The sequence below is a fragment of the Antechinus flavipes genome, chromosome 5 (assembly GCF_016432865.1).
Source record: "Antechinus flavipes isolate AdamAnt ecotype Samford, QLD, Australia chromosome 5, AdamAnt_v2, whole genome shotgun sequence".
In the NCBI taxonomy this organism is placed as follows: domain Eukaryota; kingdom Metazoa; phylum Chordata; class Mammalia; order Dasyuromorphia; family Dasyuridae; genus Antechinus; species Antechinus flavipes.
This window is the reverse complement of record NC_067402.1, coordinates 92,426,067-92,431,266: the sequence shown is the minus strand read 5'-3', so window position 1 is coordinate 92,431,266 and position 5,200 is coordinate 92,426,067. Positions and strand designations below refer to the sequence as shown.

At 71.9% G+C, this 5,200-nt stretch overlaps 3 non-coding genes across 3 annotated transcripts; all 3 read right to left on the bottom strand.

The window, feature by feature from the left end:
• Nucleotides 1-976: 976 nt before the first annotated feature.
• Nucleotides 977-1,048, bottom strand: TRNAC-GCA (transfer RNA cysteine (anticodon GCA)). Its single transcript has one exon. It is a non-coding gene; the product is annotated as a tRNA-Cys (tRNA).
• A 1,674-nt stretch (nucleotides 1,049-2,722) lies between these two features.
• Nucleotides 2,723-2,794, bottom strand: TRNAC-GCA (transfer RNA cysteine (anticodon GCA)). Its single transcript has one exon. It is a non-coding gene; the product is annotated as a tRNA-Cys (tRNA).
• Nucleotides 2,795-4,542: 1,748 nt separating this feature from the next.
• TRNAC-GCA (transfer RNA cysteine (anticodon GCA)) lies at nucleotides 4,543-4,614 on the bottom strand. Its single transcript has one exon. It is a non-coding gene; the product is annotated as a tRNA-Cys (tRNA).
• Nucleotides 4,615-5,200: the final 586 nt, after the last annotated feature.

Sequence of the window (5,200 nt, the reverse complement as noted above, 5' to 3'; positions counted from 1 at the left end):
GGCTGCCAGGCTTTTTGGCCCTCGCACCCTTTTGGGTGGCAGATCAGGTCCGGGTACCACTGCATTAGCTGCCTCTGCCACATCAGGGCAGCTCTGTGGGCGCGAGCCAGCGGCCCGGAGGGCCCAGAGGCCCGAAGCCTGAGCCGGCAGGCCGGGGACCCCGGAGTCCCGAAGGCCGAGCCGGCAGGCCGGGCGCCCCGGAGTCCCGAAGGCCGAGCCGGCAGGCCGGGCGCCCCGGAGTCCCCCGTGCGCGGGTCTCCGCGGCATCCCGGAATCGGTGGCGCTCTGCGGCCCCCCGAGACCTCGGGGCCCACGGCTGGCCCAGTCTGGCCCGCAGCAGCCCCGCGTCCGGTGAACGTGGGAAGGGCCCACGGTCAACAGGGACGACGGCCTACAGGCGGACCGCCCGGCACGGGCTGCGGGCCAAAGTCTCCCGGGCCAAAAAAAAGGTCCCCAAAAGGCAGCCTTCGCGAACAGACAGCCCCACAGGAGGGCAGGCCCCGGAGGGGGAAAGTGGGCAGAAAGGCAGATCTTGCATCCACAGGCGGGCGCGCGGGTCCTGGCTGCCCCGATGCCCCTGAGGCCCCACGACCCGGGCCCAAAGCAGCGGGCTAATTGCTCTTGGAAGCAGCGGCCATGCTCTTGGGGCTTGTGCAGCCGCCGCCGCCGCCAGGGGCTCCGGGAAACAGCCCATCGGAGGCCAAGTGCGGGAGCGTCCTGCCCGCCCCCCAAAAGTGGTCGGGAGGAGGGGTCCTGAGGACTGGGGAGCCCTGGCCAGGTGCTTGCCGTTTCAGAGGGCCCGGCAGCGCCCCCAGAGTTCAGGGCGTTCCCTGGGCCCAGCCTCCGGGGGAGGGAGTGTGTGTAGCAGGCTCAGGGCTGCTGTGGCTGTGGGGTTGGCCAGGGCCGGGCCGGGCAGGGACTGGTTAGGTCAGGAGGCAGGCAGCAGATGCATGGCCTAAAAGGTGAGGCAGCTGGTAGGGGGCACCTGGATTTGAACCAGGGACCTCTTGATCTGCAGTCAAATGCTCTACCCCTGAGCTATACCCCCTTCCCCCCAGGGATGGCCTCGATTAGCACCTTTGCAAGCTGCGCCACACCCAGTGCCGCTGGATTCCAGAGGCCTTGCCAGTGGCTGGGAGAAGCGAGCCCGGGGCCCCGAGCCCGGCCAAGGGGCCGCCCCCGTGGCCCGCCTGCCGTGCTCCCCGACAGCCCACAAGCGGTCCTCCGGCCTCTCCGGCTTCCCCTGGCAGAGCCCTAGGGCCCAGGCCCAATTTGGACCACTCCCCAGGCAGACAGGACTACCGCGCTGCCCGCAGCCCAGGGGCCCGAAAGGCTTCCCTGGCCCGTCCCCGAGGTCAAGCCTTCCAAGGCTGGCTGAGTCTCGCTGGTTGCCCGTGGCCCGGAGACGAGGGCCGGTGCCAGGCTGCCCAGCAGGGGCGGTCCGTTTGCGCGGGAAAGGGCCAGCACGGGGCCCCGCTGACCCCGGGCAGCCCGCAGCAGGCGTCCCGCTGACCGACCGAGGATCTGCCGTCCCGCCCCAGGCCCTTTGCAGTGGGCTGCGCGGCTGCCCTTCCAGAGCCCGGCCCCGCCCTCGTGGCCGGCGCGAAATGGGGCCCCACCTATCTGCGCAGGGGCAGAGCAGGCCGGCCGGGCCTGGGGGGGGAACGCTGGCAGGCCGCCGCCCCCAGCTAGAAGCAGCCCTTCCGAGGCCCCCTTCGCTCCCGGCTTTCCGTCTCTGGCGGCTGCCAGGCTTTTTGGCCCTCGCACCCTTTTGGGCGGCAGATCTGGTCCGGGGACGGCTGCATTAGCTGCCTCTGCCACATCAGGGCAGCTCTGTGGGCGCGAGCCAGCGGCCCGGAGGGCCCAGAGGCCCGAAGGCCGAGCCGGCAGGTCGGGCGTCCCGGAGTCCCGAAGGCCGAGCCGGCAGGCCGGGCGCCCCGGAGTCCCGAAGGCCGAGCCGGCAGGCCGGGGGCCCCGGAGTCCCCCGTGCGCGGGTCTCCGCGGCATCCCGGAATCGGTGGCGCTCTGCGGCCCCCCGAGACCTCGGGGCCCACGGCTGGCCCAGTCTGGCCCGCAGCAGCCCCGCGTCCGGTGAACGTCGGAAGGGCCCACGGTCAGCAGGGACGACGGCCTACAGGCGGACCGCCCGGCACGGGCTGCGGGACAACGTCTCCCGGGCCAAAAAAAAGGTCCCCAAAAGGCAGCCTTGGCCAGCAGACAGCCCCACAGGAGGGCAGGCCCCGGAGGGGGAAAGTGGGCAGAAAGGCAGATCTTGCATCCGCAGGCGGGCGCGCGGGTCCTGGCTGCCCCGATGCCCCTGAGGCCCCACGACCCGGGCCCAAAGCAGCGGGCTAATTGCTCTTGGAAGCAGCGGCCATGCTCTTGGGGCTTGTGCAGCCGTCGCCGCCGCCGCCGCCAGGGGCTCCGGGAAACAGCCCATCGGAGGTCAAGTGCGGGAGCGTCCTGCCCGCCCCCCAAAAGTGGTCGGGAGGAGGGGTCCTGAGGACTGGGGAGCCCTGGCCAGGTGCTTGCCGTTTCAGAGCGCCCGGCAGCGCCCCCAGAGTTCAGGGCGTTCCCTGGGCCCAGCCTCCGGGGGAGGGAGTGTGTGTAGCAGGCTCAGGGCTGCTGTGGCTGTGGGGTTGGCCAGGGCCGGGCCGGGCAGGGACTGGTTAGGTCAGGAGGCAGGCAGCAGATGCATGGCCTAAAAGGTGAGGCAGCTGGTAGGGGGCACCTGGATTTGAACCAGGGACCTCTTGATCTGCAGTCAAATGCTCTACCCCTGAGCTATACCCCCTTCCCCCCAGGGATGGCCTCGATTAGCACCTTTGCAAGCTGCGCCACACCCAGTGCCGCTGGATTCCAGAGGCCTTGCCAGTGGCTGGGAGAAGCGAGCCCGGGGCCCCGAGCCCGGCCAAGGGGCCGCCCCCGTGGCCCGCCTGCCGTGCTCCCCGACAGCCCACAAGCGGTCCTCCGGCCTCTCCGGCTTCCCCTGGCAGAGCCCTAGGGCCCAGGCCCAATTTGGACCACTCCCCAGGCAGACAGGACTACCGCGCTGCCCGCAGCCCAGGGGCCCGAAAGGCTTCCCTGGCCCGTCCCCGAGGTCAAGCCTTCCAAGGCTGGCTGAGTCTCGCTGGTTGCCCGTGGCCCGGAGACGAGGGCCGGTGCCAGGCTGCCCAGCAGGGGCGGTCCGTTTGCGCGGGAAAGGGCCAGCACGGGGCCCCGCTGACCCCGGGCAGCCCGCAGCAGGCGTCCCGCTGACCGACCGAGGATCTGCCGTCCCGCCCCAGGCCCTTTGCAGTGGGCTGCGCGGCTGCCCTTCCAGAGCCCGGCCCCGCCCTCGTGGCCGGCGCGAAATGGGGCCCCACCTATCTGCGCAGGGGCAGAGCAGGCCGGCCGGGCCTGGGGGGGGAACGCTGGCAGGCCGCCGCCCCCAGCTAGAAGCAGCCCTTCCGAGGCCCCCTTCGCTCCCGGCTTTCCGTCTCTGGCGGCTGCCAGGCTTTTTGGCCCTCGCACCCTTTTGGGCGGCAGATCTGGTCCGGGGACGGCTGCATTAGCTGCCTCTGCCACATCAGGGCAGCTCTGTGGGCGCGAGCCAGCGGCCCGGAGGGCCCAGAGGCCCGAAGGCCGAGCCGGCAGGTCGGGCGTCCCGGAGTCCCGAAGGCCGAGCCGGCAGGTCGGGCGCCCCGGAGTCCCGAAGGCCGAGCCGGCAGGTCGGGCGTCCCGGAGTCCCGAAGGCCGAGCCGGCAGGCCGGGGGCCCCGGAGTCCCGAAGGCCGAGCCGGCAGGCCGGGGGCCCCGGAGTCCCCCGTGCGCGGGTCTCCGCGGCATCCCGGAATCGGTGGCGCTCTGCGGCCCCCCGAGACCTCGGGGCCCACGGCTGGCCCAGTCTGGCCCGCAGCAGCCCCGCGTCCGGTGAACGTCGGAAGGGCCCACGGTCAGCAGGGACGACGGCCTACAGGCGGACCGCCCGGCACGGGCTGCGGGACAACGTCTCCCGGGCCAAAAAAAAGGTCCCCAAAAGGCAGCCTTGGCCAGCAGACAGCCCCACAGGAGGGCAGGCCCCGGAGGGGGAAAGTGGGCAGAAAGGCAGATCTTGCATCCGCAGGCGGGCGCGCGGGTCCTGGCTGCCCCGATGCCCCTGAGGCCCCACGACCCGGGCCCAAAGCAGCGGGCTAATTGCTCTTGGAAGCAGCGGCCATGCTCTTGGGGCTTGTGCAGCCGTCGCCGCCGCCGCCGCCAGGGGCTCCGGGAAACAGCCCATCGGAGGTCAAGTGCGGGAGCGTCCTGCCCGCCCCCCAAAAGTGGTCGGGAGGAGGGGTCCTGAGGACTGGGGAGCCCTGGCCAGGTGCTTGCCGTTTCAGAGCGCCCGGCAGCGCCCCCAGAGTTCAGGGCGTTCCCTGGGCCCAGCCTCCGGGGGAGGGAGTGTGTGTAGCAGGCTCAGGGCTGCTGTGGCTGTGGGGTTGGCCAGGGCCGGGCCGGGCAGGGACTGGTTAGGTCAGGAGGCAGGCAGCAGATGCATGGCCTAAAAGGTGAGGCAGCTGGTAGGGGGCACCTGGATTTGAACCAGGGACCTCTTGATCTGCAGTCAAATGCTCTACCCCTGAGCTATACCCCCTTCCCCCCAGGGATGGCCTCGATTAGCACCTTTGCAAGCTGCGCCACACCCAGTGCCGCTGGATTCCAGAGGCCTTGCCAGTGGCTGGGAGAAGCGAGCCCGGGGCCCCGAGCCCGGCCAAGGGGCCGCCCCCGTGGCCCGCCTGCCGTGCTCCCCGACAGCCCACAAGCGGTCCTCCGGCCTCTCCGGCTTCCCCTGGCAGAGCCCTAGGGCCCAGGCCCAATTTGGACCACTCCCCAGGCAGACAGGACTACCGCGCTGCCCGCAGCCCAGGGGCCCGAAAGGCTTCCCTGGCCCGTCCCCGAGGTCAAGCCTTCCAAGGCTGGCTGAGTCTCGCTGGTTGCCCGTGGCCCGGAGACGAGGGCCGGTGCCAGGCTGCCCAGCAGGGGCGGTCCGTTTGCGCGGGAAAGGGCCAGCACGGGGCCCCGCTGACCCCGGGCAGCCCGCAGCAGGCGTCCCGCTGACCGACCGAGGATCTGCCGTCCCGCCCCAGGCCCTTTGCAGTGGGCTGCGCGGCTGCCCTTCCAGAGCCCGGCCCCGCCCTCGTGGCCGGCGCGAAATGGGGCCCCACCTATCTGCGCAGGGG